This window comes from Rhinolophus sinicus, chromosome 7, assembly GCF_057876585.1.
Source record: "Rhinolophus sinicus isolate RSI-liver-muscle chromosome 7, RSI-T2T, whole genome shotgun sequence".
NCBI lineage: Eukaryota > Metazoa > Chordata > Mammalia > Chiroptera > Rhinolophidae > Rhinolophus > Rhinolophus sinicus.
The window spans coordinates 53,806,861-53,823,729 of record NC_142507.1 but is presented as its reverse complement, the minus strand read 5'-3'; the positions used below and the strand labels follow the sequence as shown (position 1 = coordinate 53,823,729).

At 40.0% G+C, this 16,869-nt stretch overlaps 1 protein-coding gene across 2 annotated transcripts in view; it reads left to right on the top strand.

The window, feature by feature from the left end:
* Positions 1-16,869, top strand: part of GATAD2B (GATA zinc finger domain containing 2B) — a 74,258-nt gene that overhangs the window by 15,108 nt on the left and 42,281 nt on the right. Inside the window, exon 2 of one of the 2 annotated variants that reach the window (XM_074318830.2) lies at positions 13,570-13,611. The exons of the other annotated variant lie outside the window; for it this stretch is intronic. The gene's annotated coding sequence lies outside the window, so the exon portion shown is untranslated. The remainder of the gene's footprint in view (positions 1-13,569; positions 13,612-16,869) is intronic. 2 annotated transcript variants of the gene reach the window in all.

Genomic DNA, 16,869 nt, shown 5'->3' with positions numbered 1-16,869 from the left:
TTCTGGGCCTGTTAATATCAGTTCTCTGAAGTTTCGGTTTACTAAGTAAGGTATTTCCTTCTGTTGACTGACCAATAGAGTTAGACCCACTGCTCATCTTTGCTTTCTTTCTGCTTGACACTGGGGTTTTGGAAAAGAAACCGAAAGCTTCACTTGTCTTATCATCACTAATGACCTGTTTGTAGTGTAAGCCTGGATGAAGGAGCTTCTAACTTTAAAATGTTGAAAGCTTAACGATTCTGACATTTGGGGTGAAATTTATTCCTAAGAGTTTTTCTTTATTTTTCAGCTTAACAAGAAGTATCTTGGAATAAACCTTAATGAAGGGGAAAGGATTTCTCTTCCATTTACTTAAATTAAAGCCTTCACATTCGCCATTTTTTGGATACACTTAGGGTCACTTTTGAGACCTCACTAGAGAAAGAGAGATAACATCAATAAAGAGAGAGTCCTAGAGTCCATGAGAGTAAAAACTCCACGGAGGGAGGAATTTTGTCTTATTTGCTATGGTAGCCCTGTATTAAGAACAATGCTTACTACATAATATGTGATTAATTTGTTGAGTGAACAGGGAATTGAAAACCTCATGTGGTGTGTACTCATACTCGGCATTCTGTACGTCATTTCAGGTGACTGTGTCAACTTGGATAAAAATCAAAGGTAATGTTGAAAAAAGGGAGTTGCAAAGGAATCTATATGTATAATAGTACCATAATTTTTTTAACTTGCAAAACAATACAGTATTTTTTTATATAGACATACCTGCACACAAAGTAAAAGTTATTTGAAAGAGCGTGGCAGTGATAAGCAATCGAGCTCAGTAGAGGGGTTACCTTTGAGGAGAAGAGGTAGGGAACTGGGATTGGAATAGTTACTAAGAGAATTTCAGTTTTATTTGTGATGTTTTATTTCTTAAACTAGATAATAGTAAGTGGTTGTTATAATACTCTGAATACTCTTTTGTAAATTTGAAATGTTGGGTAAAAATAAATGAGAGTTTAGATCAGGGGTCAGCAGATAAGGGCTGATGGGCCACATTTTGCTTGCTGCCTGTTTTCATCCAGCCTGTGAGCTAAGGATTATGCATGGCTTTTATAGTTTTAAATGGTTGAAAAAGCACCAGAAAGATATTTCATGATACGCAAAAATTATACAAAGTTCCTATTTTGGTGTCTATAAATAGTTTCATTGGAAGTAACCATACTTATACTTTACACACTACCTACAGCTGCTTTCACAGTGCTACAGTGTCAGGAGTTAGTAGTCACCACAAAGCTAAGGCCCCCAGCGCCTAAAATAGTTACTATCTGGTCCTTTACAGAAAACAGCCAATCTATGGAGTAAGTGGATTCTGGTCCTACGTAGATTAATAGTAGTGTAACTGGACAAATGAGCTATTATATGGTGGATACTTTTAATAAGTTGGAGACAGTTAGCCCCAGAATTTCCCCCCCCCCTTCTTCCTCCTCTCCAGAATGTTTTTTAAAAGAACATCTTAATCAGAGGAAAATCAGCCAGATAGGGACGTTCATGGAAGGTGGTTGCCCATTAGTTGTTTCATCTTGTTGAATAAGGTTACATCTTTAACTTGCTTGTTTTTAAAGTTCCTGATTGTAATTTGACCCTGGGTATATGACAGTTTTAAATACTTACCAGAGCTGTGTAATTTGGGATTGAGATTTTATTAGCTTATTTCTTTTTTCCCAACAATTTTCAGCTAACTAGCAGCACTTTAAAGGAATATAATATTTGAATGAGCAAACACACAAAGTCACTGAAGTAAGGGCATCTGTTTCAGCAATCGTTGTTTTAGTTTTAACATGTATTAAACTTTGGCCAAACACTTAGCTTTGGGAACTTAACATACGAGTAGTGATTTGAATCCATTACAATAGAGCTGGCATTTTTTAAAGACATAGGGCTGGGTCCCTATAGAAGAAATTTTTCTTAAGTAGATACTTCCACTTCAGAGCAACATAATGTAGTTTTGATTATTTGTAGAAAAATACTGTATTTCCCTGAGAAGCACTAATCTCTCCCGTGCGCTCCGTTGGGTAGCCTGAGACCCTGGGCGGCAGCAGTGGAGGAAGTGATCCTGTTTGAGGTAGTACAGCTGCCTTCTGTTCTCCGTCTCTCTGGGCTGTGTGAGATGGTTCTGTTCTTATCACACTAGAAGAAAAGGAAAAGGCAAAATCCGATGATTTGAGTGCTCTTTGTCTTTTCTTTCTTATAAAGTGTTTTAAGAGATATTTTAGTTTTGAAAGCCATAGCCACAGTATTTTAATGAGCTGAAAGTGTTTGCTTAGCCACTTTTCTCTTTTTAAAAGATCCTTCAGAAAGGTATCTTAACAAAGTTGCCCTGGATTTAAAAAGCAATGAAATGTAAACTATCTAGTCAGATGACATTTTTTTCTCTAAGAAATTTATGGCTGTGTAAGTAGAACATCTGAAGAGCTTCTAAGCTCCTCTAGAGTTAATGTTTCAGTCAACAGGGGAACTGCTTTCTTGGCCTGCAAACTTTTCTATCCACTCTCAAAGACCCACAAGCCACTCTCGTTTTTATGGTCCCTCGTATTTTTTTTTTTTTTCCAGATTATCCCCTTTATCTGTCCTACTTGTTGGAGTAGAGAATTCTGTTCTTGCTTGAGTGGTGCTTTGGCTTGGGCATAGGCGACTGTCTTGCTATTATATTACCGTGCTTCCCCGAAAATAAGGCCTAGCTGGATCATCAGCTCTAATGCGTCTTCTGGAGCAAAAATTCATATGAGACCTGGTATTATATTATATTTTAGTATATTATATTAATTATATTATACCTGGCCTTACATTACGACCGGGTCTTACATTAATTTTTGCTCCAAAAGACACATTAGAGCTGATGGTCCGGCTAGGTCTTATTTTCAGGGAAACACGGTAGTAGCTAATACATTTTCATGCCTGATCTCATGCAGACCTCTTTAATGCTATGCAGAGATTTTCTTGTTAGAGAGGTTTTCGAAGAGTCTTTTTTAACTTCCAAAAGGTATGACAGTCTCAGTGAACAGGATACGTGACCCTGACCTCAGATGTGCTTATCAGTCTTAGAAAGCTTTATGGGTAAAAAGGAATGGCTAACTAACTGGAGCTGCATGGCTGAAGGAAGGACCTGAATACTGTCACGTATCTCGAACTCAAGGGTGAATCGTTTCAGTATCAAGAAGTATTTAGGGACTTGTCTCCCTGCCCCTCAGGTGTCTTGGTTCTGCACCTCTTGCACCTGATTTCTAGCAGCATTGAGGCAAGGAATACCAGTCTGTTGCTTATCCGTTTTTGTTTTGTTGAGTTTTTTGGTAAACTTTTTTTTTTAAACTGAGTTATGATATACATACAGAAAAGTTTTATACGGTGACATAGGCAGAGATATAGAAGATTACCTCCACCCAGAAGCTCTTTTCATGCCCCACTCCCAGAGGTAACCACTATTCTGACTTCCTCTGGTGGTGTTTGTTCAGCTACAGGCCTGAAACTGTTTGTAATCGCCCCAGACCTCCTTGTGGGCGGTCGTGTTGTTGTTTACTCTAATGTGATTGTTCGCAGCTGGGAGGATTTTGCCCCCCAGAGGACAGTTGGCTGTGTACCGGGACATTTTTGGTTCTCAAAACTGGAGGGTTGAGCCGGCCCGGTGGCTCAGGTGGTTGGAGCTCTGTGCTCCTAACTCCGAAGGCTGCCGGTTCAATTCCCACATGGGCCAGTGGGCTCTCAACCACAAGGTTGCCGGTTCAACTCCTCGAGTCCTGCAAGAGATGGTGGGCAGCGCCCCCTGCAACTAAGATTGAACACGGCACCTTGAGCTGAGCTGCCACTGAGCTCCCGGATGGCTCAGTTGGTTGGAGTGCGTGCTCTCAACCACAAGGTTGCCGGTTCGACTCGCGCAAGGGATGGTGGGCAGCGCCCCCTGCAACTAGAAAATGGCAACTGGACCTGGAGCTGAGCTGCGCCCTCCACAACTAAGATTGAAAGGACAACAACTTGAAGCTGAACGGCACCCTCCACAACTAAGATTGAAAGGACAACAACTTGACTTGGAAAAAAGTCCTGGAAGTACACACTGTTCCCCAATACAGCCCTGTTCCCCTTCCCCAATAAAAAAAAATCTTAAAAAACAACAACAACGAAAAGAAACTGGAGGGTTGGGGTGCTACTGGCATCTAGTGTGTAGAGGCCAGAGGTGCTGCGAAGCATCCTACCGTGCCCAGGACAGCTTCCTGCAACAAAGAATTATCTGGCCCCAAGTGTTAGTTAATAGTACGGAGGTTGACAGATCCTGTTTTGATAGCGAGGGCCTGTTAAGTGATCATGACAAAAAGTGATGACGCATTAAATTGTTGTAAACCTGTTCTGCTTCTGAAAATCTTGTGAGAAATCATCACAATTCTCTCTTTGCAGAGAACTTTTTCCCCCCACTATTGATATTTTTTAATTTATTGGCGTGACATTGGTTAATAAAATTACAGATGTTTCAGGTATACAATTCTTTTTGTTTCTCTTTAAGATTTTTATTAAAATATAGTCACAAACAATTTGTCTTAGTTTCAGGTACATCATAGTTATTCAACAGTACCCGCCTGGCACTATACAGAGTTACTACCACAGTATTGATTATATTCCCTATGCTAAAGAAGTGATCACCGTGATAAGTCTGCAGGGAACTATTTTTTGTTGTTTTTGTTTGTTTTTTTAAGGAGGGTGCAACTCACAGTGGCCCACGCAGGGATCGAACTGGTAACCTTGGTGTTATCAGCGCCACGCCACACCTGCAGGGAACTCTTAAGGGCAGATTTCTTTTTTATTTATTTTTTTTTTTAAGGGAGTTTTTTTTTTTTTTTTTTTTTTTTTTTTAATTTTTACTGGGGAATATTGGGGAACAGTGTGTTTCTCTAGGGCCCCTCAGCACCAAGTCGTTGGCCTTCAACCTGGTTGTGGAGGGCGCAGCTCACTGGCCCATGTGGGAATCGAACTGGCAACCCTGATGTTCAGAACTCACGCCCTAACCAACTGAGCTATCTGGCCACCCAAGGGGCAGACTTCTTAAGGTGAATATGTACTGCCTGGTAAATGATAAGCCTCTGCCTAGTGTACCAGATCCTACCAGCAGTCCCAGATCTTTGTCCCTGAATTGAACAAAAGTGATACCTTTTGTCCTAGAGGCAAATCTCAGCTGATGGCCTGCAAAAAGCTCCCCTAGGTGAAATCCTGACCAGGCAAATTTTCCCCTTTGGACTGTTTTTTTTTGTGTGTTTTTGTAAACTTTGTGTTTAATTTTATTTTGTTTTAAGTGTGTTTTTCCAGGACCCATCAGCTCCAAGTCAAGTAGTTGTTTCAATCTAGTTGTGAAGGGCACAGCTCTCAGTGGGCCATGTGGGGATTGAACTAGCAACCTTTTTAAAAGAGCACCGTGCTCTAACCAACTGAGCTAACTGACTACCCAAACATACAATACCCTTTTTTAAAAAAAGTAGACTTTATTTTTTTAGAGCAATTTTATTTTTTTTTTTATTTTTATTTTTTTAAATATATTAAGGAGAGCACAGCTCACAGTGGCCCATGCAGGGACTGAACCAGTAAGGACTGTTTTTAGATATAGTTTCAGAGCACTTTGTCCACTCTTGCATGAATATGTTCTCCTCTCATTACAGTAAAGAAGGTTCTTTGCAAGTTACTGGATGAAATACATATCTTATCCTGGGCCCACTTTGATGCCCAGATTCTTGTTTTTGTTGCTGTACAGGAGTGATGAGTGTTCAAAATGCCCCCATTGGAATATTCCATCCATCAATTCTGATCTTAAACGTCTTGATTATTTACAAGTCTGAGCACATATGTTAGTGTAACCCTGTACAGTATTGACAATTCTAGGTGAGTAGTATTGCTTTGACCCTGAAAAACCCCTTTAACTTTTAGTATATTTGGTATTTGCTCAGCTAGGTCTTTTTTCCTAAATCTCCCTAGGGTTTCCAGGCGGGAATTCTTGCCCGTTCTCAGAAATTTTTTTCGCTTTTCCGTTCCCGAATCCCGAGATATAAACTGTTCTCTGTTCTCCACGAAGAATCATTTCCACGAAGTGACGGCCGAGACTACCAACCACCTGGATTCAAGGAGCCGATTTTCCCACCAACTTTTCTCGGGATTCTGGAACGGGAAAGCAAAAACAATTCCTGAGAAAGGGCGAGAATTCCTGCCTGGAAACCCTAGGTCTCCCATCTTCCACCTAAAGGTTAAATGTAGAACCTCTGCATACTATTGTAATTGCCTGGTCACTGAGCTTCCTGTTGAGATTCCTGCTGATCCTGGGAGCCCTGTCTCTTCTTTTCCTTGTACAGATACGTCTTTTAAAATTAGGTTAAGTTCAACTAGTATATTTATTTTTAAAGTTTATGAAATTTTTGGATAGGTAATGTGTGTACATAGTGCAGTATTCACAGTTGAAAAAAGGATTTCAATAAAACAGGAATTCTCTGGAGGCAGAACTTAGATCTGTTTCTTGGTACCTTTCTACAGATAATCCAGGCATTGTAAATTTAAATTGACTTTTCTTCTTTTTTTAAACTTCTTTATTCTGAATAATTTAAAATGCACACACAAATAGAGTATAGAACGAGCTTCCAAGGACCTACCAATAAACTTCAAACATATCAACATTTTGCCATTCTTTACAGTTAATTTTAATGTTGAAAATAGGGAACATATTTTGAACATATGTAAAATTTAGTAACATGAAAGTTTATTTTAAATTTGACAATCACACATGTATCACTTTTCTCTTTCCAGATCTTTCCTTTTATATTGGCCTCCATTTTTCTCAGTGTCATATGAGGAGATAATTGTGTGGTTGTCCTGAAGTTCTGGTAACTGGATGCCTCCTGAGTCAACTAAGATTGTCACAGAAGTCTGAGTGAAGTGAATTCTGAACTTGGCCAGTCAGGACAGTAGGCTAGATTCCAGAGTGATGTCTCCGCCTGTGGTCATCAGTAGGGAGATCTAGTTCTAGCATAGCCTGGTGAACATAAGAAGCCAGTGTAATTATTAAAGTGGGGGATAGCTAAAAAGGTTTATGGAAGTTATTGACTGTGTAGTTGTGATAATTATTTTCTTAGAGTCTCTCTCTCTTTTTTTCTGGTTGGAGACTTTTTAAAGTTAGAAATTGAGTGGAATATCACCAGCATACAGAGGTAGCTGGCTTTTTTGCGGGGGAGGTGGGGGGGGCTTTGTTTTTTATTTCAGAGGACCATGAAAGTTCAGAGCAATCTTCACAACAGAAATGAAAGATGAGAAGCTTTATGTAAACTACCTGAAGCTGTGAGTGAGGCTGCTCATAGACCAGGGACTCTATCAGGGAAGCTAGACAAGGAGGCACACCGCTGGGCACTTAGGGACAGCAAAAAGCCAAGTGCTTAGAAAGCCTGTGACGGAACAGCAATATGACTACTAAAACACGACTTTCTCTGCTGCTTCTGTGGCACTTAGTTAATGACAGGTGTTAGCCCATTGAGATGTTCGAGTTGACTTTTGTTTTTCAGAAAAGTATGAACATTTGTGACTTTCCTGAAAAGAACTTGCTGTCCCTACAAAGATACAGGAAAGGTACCAATAGGAGAGAATGAAAATAGTCAGCAGTCAGGTATTACCAAAGAAGATGTCCTCAGGCCTGATGGCTGGGAACCAGCAGCATGCTGCTGATGCAAGGGTGGGACTAGGTTAGGGATTCAAGACTGCCCTGGCTGGGTACCTGCTGGAGTCGCTTTGTCCTTTGGAAGAGAAGAAATACAATTTTGTAGATGTTAAAGACTGATGATCTAGATGATTTTCATGTCGCCTAGGGATACGCAGTGGAATTCTCCAGTGCCCTTGGGAAAGTAAACCACCCTTCGAGGAAAGACTGGTCTAGAAACATTTTGTGCCACATCAGAGATGAAATAGTTGATGTAATTTACTTCCTCTATTTCTATATGGTGATTAAGTCAGTGAGAGTAGGGTATTGACGGTAATTTTTTATGCTTATTTGCAATACTTGAGTCAGTACAGGTCTTTATGGCCTCTGTAACAATCTTACTTCCTGTAAACCCAGAAGTAGTGAACACATTGAGGAATGCTACTTTGAGAAAAAAGTACGTACTCCCTAATTTAAATGCTGTCTCACTCAGGATGGGGAGTCTCGCTCTCATTTCCTCTTGTACCTGTTTAAGACCCAGTCCATATTCTGCTGTGTAAGGCAGTGTACTTAGTTTTTATTTTACTTTAACCAAAACTTTAATAAATACATCCTCCTAATTAGTGGTAGATGCTTTAGTATCAATCAATCGGTCACTAATTTATAACTCCCAAGAAATTGAAGATTGATTTCCCCCACTTTAAAATAGAAGTTATTCTATTTCAGCTAATGAGCACAAATCACCTGTTTCCAGAGACTAATCCATACATTATTTTGGAAGTACTGTGTTTCCTTGAAAATAAGACCTAACAAGACAATCAGCTCTAATGCGTCTTTTGGAGCAAAAATTAATATAAGACCCGGTCTTATTTTACTATTATATAAGACCTGGTCTTATATAATAATATAATATAATATATTATAATATAAGACCATGTATAATATAATATAATATAATATAATATAATATAATATAATATATAATAACGGGTCTTATTTTACTGTAAGACCGGTTATAATATAATACAATACAATATAATACTGGGTCTTAAATTAGTTTTTGCCCCAAAAGACGCATTAAAGGTGATTGTCTGGCTAGGTCTTATTTTTGGGGAGCACGGTAATTCCCAATTTGTGTATAATGCACTGGGAAAGCAAAATGGTGTTCTTTGTAGAACACTCTGATTACATGGTGTACCATTTCTAAATATGTGGAGAGGAACTCCCATCTCCTAGGAATTAACTTCTTTTAACTAGTTGAGCTTTTCTGCACTTAATGAAGAAAGGGAAGCTTATCGATCATAGGAATGGGGCCCTGCTGTTCTATGACCTGCTTTGTTGTAGCAATTTTGAGATGTCATGAGCTGAGTTCTCCAAATAGCCCCATTGAAAACAGAACTATAGGGAGTTTGCAGGAGAGCACTGAAAGGTAAGCTTCAGCTTTCTCTGGGAGGGCAGGGGAGCACCAGGAAATAGCTTGTGAATTGTATACGAAGTAATCTAAGTATAGGTGATAATTTTTAAGTTGGCTTTTTGAAAAATAGATTTAATTTTTCAATAGTGGTTCTTACTTTGATCCACTTGTTCTCTGAGCCCAAGGATATATGTTAAAATCGGCGCAAAAAATTTAGCAAGTTACTTACAAAATTTGTGAGGAGCAAAGGGGACTGACTGTATAGTTTTTGCAAATTTATTTCTGCTATTGCTGAGTTGTTTTTAAGTTTTTGATTCAGTGAAGTTCATATTTCTTTTGTAGGACCTTCAAGCTTTTAATTATAATTAAATTGAGTTCTGTTGCTGAGCCCAGGTAGATAATCACCTCCTTCCTTATGGTGGTTACCCTTTATGATTTACCTTCCCAGACATCTTATCTGTCAGATCTCTTTTTTACATATCTTGACTGTGTATATTTATTAGCCTTTCAAAAGAAGTCTTGGATGAAATCTTTTATGAGTAGAAATCATGCATGTCTGTCAGAGTTTATATTTTTGACTTCAATTGTATTTGGCTAATATTTTCTTTAATCCAGTGGGTTAGAGTGGAGATTGGCAAGGCAAGTCTAGTAAACTGGGCTGTGGACTTTGGGCCAAGAAATACTTTCGTCCTCATGATTCAGCCCGCGTATACAATTGTTAGCTGAATGAGCGACTTAATGGTAGTTTGCCGTGTATAATGTGCACTTTTTTGGGCCCAAATTTGTGAGGGAAAAATAAGGATGTGCATTATACATAGGATAGTACTAATTCCTTACCTATGTAAATGTTTTTAATTCTTTTATTTATGCTTATGAGTTAAAAGTGTAACTCTATAAATCAATAATGATAATCCATATGCAAATAATAATACCTTGGAATACAATCATCGGTTTTGTTGAATTTAGGATGAACTTGCAACAACGAAGAGTTCTTGGCCTTTTATGATGTGTAAATATCATAAATTTGTTACCGGCACATAAAGTTTCTTGTACCTTGTATCTGTTCTTGTGTTTTGTAATTATTTGTTACATAAAATTTCTTGTACCATAATATGTTAAAAAAATAAATGCAAAAATTCCTTTATAATACAAACAACAAGTACCTAAATGTAAACAAATAATATTTTGAATTAAAAATTAAAATGAAAGATTTTTTCCCCCCTTAAAGTTTGGACCAAAAACGTGGGTGCGTGTTATACATGGGACCGCATTATACTTGGCAAAATATGGTAATTCAAATTTCTTTTTTTTTTTAAAGATTTTATTGGGGGAAGGGGAACAGGACTTTATTGGGGAACAGTGTGTACTTCCAGGACTTTTTTCCAAGTCACGTTGTTGTCCTTTCAATCTTAGTTGTGGAGGGTGCCGTTCAGCTTCAAGTTGTCCTTTCAGTCTTAGCTGTGGAGGGCGCAGCTCAGCTCCAGGTCCAGTTGCCGTTGCTAGTTGCAGGGGGCACAGCCCACCATCCCTTGCTGGAGTCAAACCGGCAACCTTGTGGTTGAGAGGACGCGCTCCAACCAACTGAGCCATCCGGGAGCTCAGTGGCAGCTCAGCTCAAGGTGCCGAGTTCAATCTTAGTTGCAGGGGGCAGAGCCCACCATCCCTTGTGGGACTCGAGGAGTTGAACCGGCAACCTTGTGGTTGAGAGCCCACTGGCCCATGTGGGAATTGAACCGGCAGCCTTCGGAGTTAGGAGCACGGAGCTCCAACCGCCTGAGCCACTGGGCCGCCCCCTGCTAATTTCTTAATACCACCAAGTTAATTTTCATATCTATAAAACGGGAAAAGGACCTACCTTCCTGGTTTGTTGTGTGGATTAAATAAATGTTTAGTGCATCAAATGCTTAGTAAATGTTAGATATTCTTTTTCTTAAAGAATTTTATATCCTTTAGAGCAGAGGTGCCCAAACTTTTTTCAACGTTTTTCACCAAGGGCCATATGTGGTAAAATACACAAACAGCCGGGCCACTCACTAGAGGTGAAGTACATATTGCCTCACCTGGTTTATTTAAGTAAACTAAATATATTTTTGGAATTTGCTGCGGGCCAATTAACAATGGATTGCAGACCACAGTTGGCCCGCGGGCCACAGTTTTGACACCCCTGCTTTAGAGCATCAGCAGTTTTCAGGTCACACAATTAAGCACCTTTGATTTTGGATGGTGATGATTTAGCTGAAAAGAGCAGGGTTGCTGGCTACCATATAGTTCTTAATTTCCCAGGATCCTGAGGAAAAATACCTGTTGGTCTGAGAGCATCTCCGGTGCCTACGGACTGCTAATTACTCTGCGGAGGCAGGTAGTGTAGTAAACAGACAGTGTACTGCCTTAGCCTGTGTGACGTTGGAGAATTAATCATGCGAATGGTAATCGCTACCGACAGCATAATTGTGTTTCATATTATCTTAAAGACTGATAAACATTGACCAGTGTTTAAATGCAGTCAGATGTATTTAGTGGACTTAAGTGGGCATGCTCTCGGAATGATTGTAAAAAGATAATCTTCCTTATCCTGATTAAACATAGAAATATTGAGCTTCAGTTTGAAATTCATAGTTGGTCTCTTGTGGAAATATTTTGAGTAAGAGGAAAATGGATTATTTTCTTTGCCCCATTTATCACAGATGTCATGTTTTCCTTTATCTCCTGAAATGATAGCAGTACCTAGGTCTGAGGCCCTGATGCAGTCCTACTAAGTGCAACTTGCTGTGACCGAGGTGGTACGGCATGAACCACTTGAAGCTTAGCTTGGGCATAGATGTAGGGTTTCCTTTGTAGTTTTAAATTACTGACTGCCTTATGCCAGCGACCAATACTGGCTATTTCAGGTTTAGCTCAGTATTCGTTTTCTTAAAATTGAAGTTAATAGTAGATTGTTCAGAAAAACTTTTACTTACAAATTAATACCTTCAGGTAAAGTGTAGATTACTTTTCTCCATATTTTCTAGACTTAGAAGCTTTAAAAGCAAGTGTTGTGAGAGATTCTGATGGAGTTAGTACAATTATTTGAGTTTCAGAGGTTTGGATGAGGCAAGCATTTGGGGTGGTATATTGATAGATACCAATGGAAAAGTAAGGAAATCTCCCCTGCTCCTTGTTATTCAGTGATACTGTTTATAAAGAACTTATTTCCTAAAACAGACAAAGATTCTAGTGCTAAAGGTCCCCAGCCAATAGGTCCCCAAAACAGTTACCACTGTCTTGCCTCATTGGTTTGCTTGGATTTCTTCCCCCCAGTTTCTGACTCTTATTCAGTACTTTTGGGAAATGAAAACTACTTATGAAGTGATTGGAGACATTTGCTCTAAAAAGAAAAAGGAAAGTTAACCAGGAGACCAGACTCAGATATGTCTAGAATCTTGATCTGTCTGTGGAATGGCATGTAGGATGTGTGTGGAAAATGGTTCCTGGTGGGTAAGGAGTTTGCTGGAATATGAAAAGGGAAGAAGTTCTAGCTGGGACACAGAAAGGTGTAATGATATTGTAACCATACTATGGCTGCTATGGCTGGGCGGAGGCCATTTAAAAAATTCATTAATTTTTAAATTGTGGTGAATATGTACTTAATAGGGGCCTAAGCCGTTTGTATCGAGTGCATCTACTGTCATGAGTGCTTTGCTGTGAAACCTGGCTGAGTTGTGTTACATGTGGAGTCAGCTGCCCTGCCTGAGTGGAACGGAGTCAGATACCTACCTGTGGGACAGCTTCGGGAAAAAAATCTTTAGGGAACACTGTTCCATGGCTGTCTGTTCCTTAGCACGAGCAATAGGGATCAAGAAAAGGAGCTTGGTTGGCAGTAGGTCTTCGTGGTGCACTTTTTTTTTTTTTTTTTTTTTAATTTAAAGTGTGTTTTGGTATTATTGATGCTGTGATTTCCTGTCTTGGATGTTGGCTTTGGAAACTAAACAGTTAAAGCATCATGATTTGAGAGGAAACTAGCTCACATGAATGAAGGCAAAGTTTGGCACTAGGCCAGAAAAAATGGGGGGGGGGTATAGTTAGGGTGGGGAGACTGACTTTTGTACCACAAATGACTTTAAAAAATTAAGAGATAATTCCATGTCCTGAGGTTATAAACCGGCTACAACTGGTTTTTCTCCCCCCCTCCCCTGCCCCCGCTAGGCATCATGGGTAAAAGTAAGCATCCCCCTGTTTCTTTTGTTTAATATAACAGTACGCCATGTGATTGGCAGGGCAGTGCCCGCTTGGAGACTGGGTTTGTGCAGGTCTCTCAAGGGGGCTGGCACGTATGGGGCCGCCCCTGTGTCGTAGAAAGAGCTTCTCTTACGATAGAAAAGAAAAAGGGAACCTCCCCCCTCCTCCCAAAAAACCTCCAAACCAAAACCTAAATCCATCTTATTCCTTCTTTTCCTTCTTTTTTCTGTTTCCCCCCTTTTCTTGTCTCCAGCTTTCCTGGCAGCTAGAGGCGGGAGCAGAAAAATGTATACCTGTAAGTACTTTTAACTGTCTTCCCCACCCCTTTCTTTTTCTAAAAGCAGAAACTCAAAATTGCTGAGTTCTTCACAGCCTTTTTCCTGACTATGTGTAGGTGATGAGCTGAGATTTCTGATGGGATTGAAGTAATAAATGCTATTGCTTTTTAAAATTTGTTTTCGAGTAATTGTGTCTTGTACAAAGCTCTTTTCCATTCGGACCCTCGACCCTTCTGCTGCATCCTTTTGCTGTGATGGTCTCTGGCTTCTAGTTTTCTTCGAGCTGAGGCTGTAAGAGGAATGTTACGCTAAGGTTTTCTTTTTCTCTCTCTCTCTTTTTTTTTTAATTTCTTTTGTCTGTGGCAATGATGGTTCTAGTTCCCGCTTACCCTCACTAACCCCCCCCACCCCCTTCTCCATGTCAGCTCCAACCCTGCTCTGTGAATGGAGTCAACCAGCTGACTGAGTGCTGGCATCATGCCAGGGGCTGCAAAGCAATGAGAATGTGCGCGCGCTCGCGTGTGTAAGTATATACAGAACACAAAGGGAAAGGCCTGCAGTCTAGGAAATCACAGGCTATTATATAAGGAAGTCTGCGTCATCTCTGCTTACTTGGGCTGATGGACAAGGGAAAGGCTTAGGGCGAGGAAAATACCCTTTTGACACGCACACTTTTTTCCTTGCTGTCTTTAAAAAACACACCATATTTGTGTTGTGGCAATATGAGAGAGCGCGCGTCGGTTCCAGTGGGAGTGACCGTGTTCCTAGTGGAAGTGGTGGTGACTCTTGGGAGCTGCAGCAGTGCGTTCTGAGCTGCCCCCCTTCAGAGCTGGGTTTGCTTGACGAAGAGGAGGAGGGGTGTCGAGAAGAGAAATGCCTCCTGGATTTAACAGCTGTAATTTTTTTAAGATACTTTTTTTTTTTCTCCCCCAAACTGTTTCTAATCATTCAGGGTTGCTAAGGGTACAGGAGTAGGTGGGCAAGGGAGTGCTCTTACCGAGAAGCAAAGAGCCGGAAAATAGAGCAAAAACATATCTCTTAGTTACCCTTTGAGTTCCCCTCCTTTTTCTCTTTTCTTGTTCTATTTAGTATGTTGTAAAAATGCCGTATTCTCCCCTGCCGTCTGCTGCAGAGTTAGAGATGTACAAAAGGTAAGTCAAACAGCACGTGGGAGGAAGGGAAAATTAGAGACCTCAGCTTCCAGACGTTGCATCTGTCAGAATGTTGGGATTCAGTTGGAATGATTGTATCTTTCATTGGTCATTAGGAGCTCAACATTCATTTAGAAATTATACTTCAATTTACCAGGGTGCCTTTTTTCTTAACTTCTCTTCATGTGCTTCCCAGGTGTGGTACATATGTGAAGCAGCTCTTGTGTTAGGTGGAAATGTGAAATAAAGTATATTAGTGGGTAAAAGAGGGTCATACTGTACAGTTGTTCTACAAGAGTTCATTTTTGCCCATGTCTGACCGTTGAGAATAATGGCGCTGATACGCAGTGATTAGGTATGGGGAGTTTGGGGTGGCAGGGAACTTTTTTGAACTAGTTTATCCTATAGTAAGAGATGTCAGGTTGTAGTCTAGAGGTAGCTTCTTAATTCAGTCTTTTGTAGCTTGTTGTTGTAGCCTATGAATTTGTGTTCTGGCCACATTTTCACAAGCAAAAATCATTGAATATATGTATATTTTCCCCTTTGGTATGTGTGTTTTGGTGCAAGTGTTAGGAAGTGTGTATGAGGTCATGCTTTCTAGAAGGCTTGCTGGATGGGATTTACCAGAGTGGCTGGCCTGCTCATTCCCTAGCTGCCCAGTTATTTCCCCACCCCCAGTAGCTAGGGCTCATTTTTCCCAGTTTCCTTTGTAAGCGAATTCAGGGAGATCATTTCTCAGTCAGTTAAATACTAGAAGACGACAGCGACAGTCCAGCCTAGCTCAAACCTAAAGGCTAGATAAAGGTACATTGCGAGTTGTGAGATTCCCTAGTTCTTGGAAGTAATAATTATGCTTTTGAGTTGCTATTATCTTCTTATACTGTTATTTGGTAATGCCATGGGAACCAGCCATTTTACCTGTATGTGTGGTATTGTCATGTTTAACCGCTTACACTGGTTTACATTAAATACAAAGGGAAGGGAAGATGTAAGGCTTATTTCATTCCTTAACCTTCAAAGATCTTTCACAGGATTTACTTTCAACTTTTCTTTTGGTGCCTGGAAGCAGATTAGTGGGAATAATTTTATGGTTAGATAGTTATAATCAGTGAGGCATAAATTAGCACATTCTATTAGTGGACAGATTTTTCTTCTTGTTTTCCTTTTTGCTTAATTCTCATAGGCCCTTGTTACTGTTTAGGAGTGTTTGAAGAGTAGTTTTGAAGGGTGCATGAAATCTGCCCTTTGACCACCTGTGTCCCCTTCACTGTGGTATCACCTGTTTTAAATGATGTCTGACAGATTTCCTTTGGTACGTGTCAGAACTTTTGTACTGACTTAGATTGTTATAATATGCTAGTATAACAATGTTACATTTGTGCTGACCTCTAAGGTGACAGTGGGGAAGGGCCGCGTCCCTCCTAACTCGTTGGCTTTGCAGGCAGCACGTCTTGTCACATGGAAGCATGGCCTTTCTGGTGCGTGTTCCTAAACAGTATGTCACTTAAAGCAAGATCACCTAGGCTTTTCCATTCAAGGATGTGAGCCAAGGTTTGTGTAGTAACCTCAGTGATACCGAAAAAATACTGTAAGAGCAAGTAAACAACAGTGGTCTGCCTGTTTTTATTTAGAATTACGATCTTACCAGCTTGGATCAAAAAACCAGAAGGACAGAATAGGTAGATGGTGTAGTGTGATGGTTAAGAAGATGGCCCTTGCAGTAAGAAAGACCTGTGTTTGAATCAGACTTAGCCATTTACACACCATGAGGCCTTGGAAAGTTACTTATTTTATTTGTTCTAAAGGAAGAATTATTTAAATTATTAAAGCCCTTTTTCAAAAGGCTTAAATAAGATAATGTGTTGTAAAGCACTTTAGCACAGTTCCTAGCAAATAATAAGAGCTCAGTGAATGTCAGCTGCTGTTAGTAATATTGCTCACTGTTGGGCTTGTTTACTGCTGTTTTCAATGTTCTTCTCAGTGTCTTTTGGCCAGTCTGTGGCTGTCTACTTTTTTTACTCTTGGGAGATCTTTTTGAGTTAGACTGGATTGATTGACCTATATGTTGGAAGAGTCTGTGTCAGGAATCAACAAACTACAGCCACGGCCTGGTTTTGTAAATAA